This window comes from Mustela nigripes, chromosome 5 (genome assembly GCF_022355385.1).
Source record: "Mustela nigripes isolate SB6536 chromosome 5, MUSNIG.SB6536, whole genome shotgun sequence".
NCBI classification, from domain to species: domain Eukaryota; kingdom Metazoa; phylum Chordata; class Mammalia; order Carnivora; family Mustelidae; genus Mustela; species Mustela nigripes.
This window is the reverse complement of record NC_081561.1, coordinates 83,873,760-83,877,756: the sequence shown is the minus strand read 5'-3', so window position 1 is coordinate 83,877,756 and position 3,997 is coordinate 83,873,760.

Below are 3,997 nucleotides of genomic sequence, written 5' to 3'. Positions count from 1 at the left end.
CTCTAGACTAAATACCTCTAAGCCATTCAAAAAATTTTTTGTAAAGCACAGTATTCACCCTCTTATAGTTAGTCCCTGAATCACTCTCAGTCTTCATTGGCATCTGTCTATAATCCCCCAATTCCCATGTTCCCTTTCATCAACTTCCCAGAAAGCAAATTTTTCAGTATTAATATTTATTTTACTAACATTTTTTATATTTAACTAATGTTCAAATTTATGCATATTGCTTATAAACAATTTTAGAACAGAGACTATGTTGTTTTTTATATTTCATTTGTATAGCATATATTAAAAGGCAGAGAGAAGTGGGCAAAATTTTCAATTCTAAAATTATTATCCAGATCGATAATCAAGATGAGACATTTCAAACAACTTTTTATATGTGGAAATGAGCATGTTATTTGCCATACTCTATAAGCATTTCCTTATAGAATAAGCAGGTCATACCAACACTAAGTGTTAAAGCTAGAAACTTGCTCTTATTTTCAGATCTAGTGAAGGACACTATATATATATTTCTTTCACATTCAAAGATGACAGAGCTGGTATTGCTGTTATTCAAAAATCGTAGAAATGTTAAACTTAGAGGTCATGTAGTAAAACCTGCTTAAAAACAAGCAAACAGGCAATCGAGGGTAAAATGAGTTCTTCCTCAAGTTGCACAGTGACTGTTGATTAGTAACCAGAACAAAGGCTCCTAAATGATACCCAGTTATTCTTTTTTTGTGCCAAATTTCTCCTTAAAAGGAAGCAAAACAAAGGAGTCTTCCTATGCATTTCTTCTCGAAAAAGTTTTCTCTAGTCACTGCTTATGTTAATAAATGAAGTAGTGTACTAGGTCACCTGAGACCCATGCTAAATACTGGGAGTCTGCTTACATGAAGGACTCCAGGATTCCATCCTACCACAGCTCAGAATGATCTAGATTCTTTCTCAATCCCCCATTTACCACCTACTCTCCAGTGCCTATACTAAGACACATTAACTACTTCTAAATATCTCTCTTTCTAAAACATCAGTACATTCCCCAAAGGTTCTTTTCCTGAAGTAGAAGCAGCCAGCCAAGGCAAAATCTCTGTACAGGTTCAGACTTTATCAAGCAAATACCATGGCTGAGAAGAAAAGGAGGCCAATGTAAAGACTAGTCTGTACTGGGCTCTTTCTGTTAGCCTTTTGGCCAGATTGTGATTTAAAAAAAAAAAAAAAAAAAAGATTTTATTTATTTATTTGTCAGAGAGAGAGAGAGAGCAAAGCAGGGGAGTGGTAGGCAGCACAGGCAGAGGGAGAAGAAGGCTCCCTGGCTGAGCAAGGAGTCCGGTACAGGACTTGGTGAGCTGAGCTGAAGGCAGACGCTTAACCAACTGAGCCACCCAGGGTCCCTGTGATTTTTTTCTTTAATCATAATTTCAGCATCATTTTCCTCTCAAACTTTTCATTGCTTTTTCTTCTTTATCATTGGCTGTCAAGAAGCTGTGACTTACCTAGACTCACCCAGACATTAAAACAGAAATACATACACTAATGTACTCTGAGTGTGGGAATGACATTGCCTCACTTTCTGTCTAGTCTAAAACGCCTGGAGGGGACAAGTAATTCTTAAGAATATTTTTTTTTTTAAAAGATTTTATTCATTTATTTGTCAGAGAGAGAGAGAGAGAGAGGAGAATGAGAGAGAGCACACAAGCAGGCAGAGGCAGAGACAGAAGCAGGCTCCCTGGCAAGCAAGGAGCCCCATGCAGGACTCAATCCCAGGACCCTGGGATCATGACTTGATTCAAAGGCAGTAGCTTAATCGATTGAGCCACCCAGGCATCCCAATTCTTAAGAATCTTACTGAAGGTTTAAAAATATTCTTACAGAGGATGTTGTGTTTATTGAATTTTATGAAGATTTTCTTGGTGATGTGGTTGGCTGTAGGCTGCTGAGTTTCTAGCCCTCTTTTTCATTTACTCATCAAAAAATGACTGAAGGAACAAACAGTCCTTGTGGTGAGTCTGAATCAATTATTAGCACAATCAACATGTAATAACACTTTTAGTCATATTTTTAAGAAAAATCGTGAATGACCCACATTAACATTACTTGGGAAGAAAATGTGTCAAAAGTTTCTTTGTTGAGCTGTGGTTTTTTAAAAAAGCATAAACCTTTGGAAAAAAAAAAAGCATAAAACTTTGAATAAAGTATTTGTTCCTTAAAACTTTTCAGGCAATCGCTATGTTGGGTAACATGTGAAAGAGTGGAAAGGACACAATTTCATAACATACATTTTCCAGTTAGAAAATCAAGGCCTTGTTACACCAGCCTTCCTGAGTAATCTTAGTGTAAATTATCAACAGAAAGGAATAGAAAGATCTTTTGTGATTTTTCTTGGTATACCTAGGAGGCAGTTTTCAAAATGGTGGCTAATGATAAAAGAAATAAAAAAGAAAAAGAAATCTCACTTATCATTAATTGTGTTTAAAGATTCTTCTTCTTCTTTTTTTTTTTTTTTTTTTTTTTTTTGAGAGTAGGGAGGGGCAGAAGAAGAGGGAAAAAGAGTCTTAAGCAGACTCCGTGCTAAGTGCAGAGCCCTACTCTTGGCTTGATCTCATGACCCTGAGATCACTACCTGAGTAGAAACCAATGGTCAGACGCTTAACTGACTATACCACCCAGGTGCCCTACTACCATTAGCATTTTTATAAATTATGAGAGTCCACAGGCACTCTGTGGAAATTTTTTTTTTTAACTTGGAGATATTTATTGCTGTCTCTGCCTAAAATATTTTTGGGTTGATAATTATTTGGCTATTTATTGTTATATAACAAATCACTCCAAAACTCACTGGCTTAAACAAAGACATTTATTTTTGTTCATAAATCTGCAATGAGTATAGGATTAGTGAGGACAGATATTCTCTATTTCATTCAGCATTAGCTGGGATATCTGGAAAGCTAGCAACTGGGATCATCTGAAGCCTCAAGGTTGTGGATGCCGGCTGCCATCTGGAATCTCAGCTAAGGCAGGAACACCTACATTGGCTTTTTCCATGTGGGTATTTGACTTCTTCACGATATGGTGGCTGGGTTCCAGGGTGAGCATCTCAAGAGGATCAGGTGGAAGACGCATCACCTTTCATGGCTTAGCGTTGGAGGACACCTTTTGCTGTGGTCACAAATCTTTCAATGGAGGATTGCCAGCCTCACATGGTAAGCGAAACAGGTTAGATGTGGAAGGTTAGATGTGGAATACTGATGAGGGCATCTTAGAAAAATATAACCCATCACGGTGGTAATGGGTAATCATTAGGACTAGTTGTTACTCAGCATTCTACTTGAAAAGAACTGACGCTTTTTCTATTTATCTAAATGCAAACATGACTATAAACCTTCTAGTCCTATCAACGTGTATATCTTAACCAAAGTCAAAAGTAACTCTTGCTTATTAAAAATCATATCTGAGAATCACAAGTCAGTACATAAGAAAAATTTGAAAAAATAACCGATCACATTGAATGCTTTCCTTAGGAGCCAAAAGTCTTTTAAATGACCTTTGGTCAAGTTACACTAAATTAATCAGTATCAAGGGGCTCTATCAGTGTGATTTTTTTCAGAACTGTTAACATTTTATGGGATAGTCTACAAAATCTGTGGTCCTATATTAGGACTATTGTGTGACTGCACCATATCCTAATTTTCTAAAAGGACCAATGCCTCCTGCCCTATACACATATTCAGATGAGGGAGAAAGAAAAGCTTCTCTTCTGTTTTCCTCACTTTCCAACTTTCACCTCTGAAGGAGTTCTATGAAGAATGATCTCAAGTAGCTTAAATGGTTTGATTTATATTATTTTATTCTTTTCTTCTGAGGGTTTTTCCAGATTTAAGTTCCTAAACAATTCATAGACACTGGCCTTATGACCAGGGTGACATCTTTAATTAGACCTGTGGAATTCTACCATGAAGCATCCATGCATTTGAAAGACACATGTTGAAAGCATGCTGAAAATACCAAC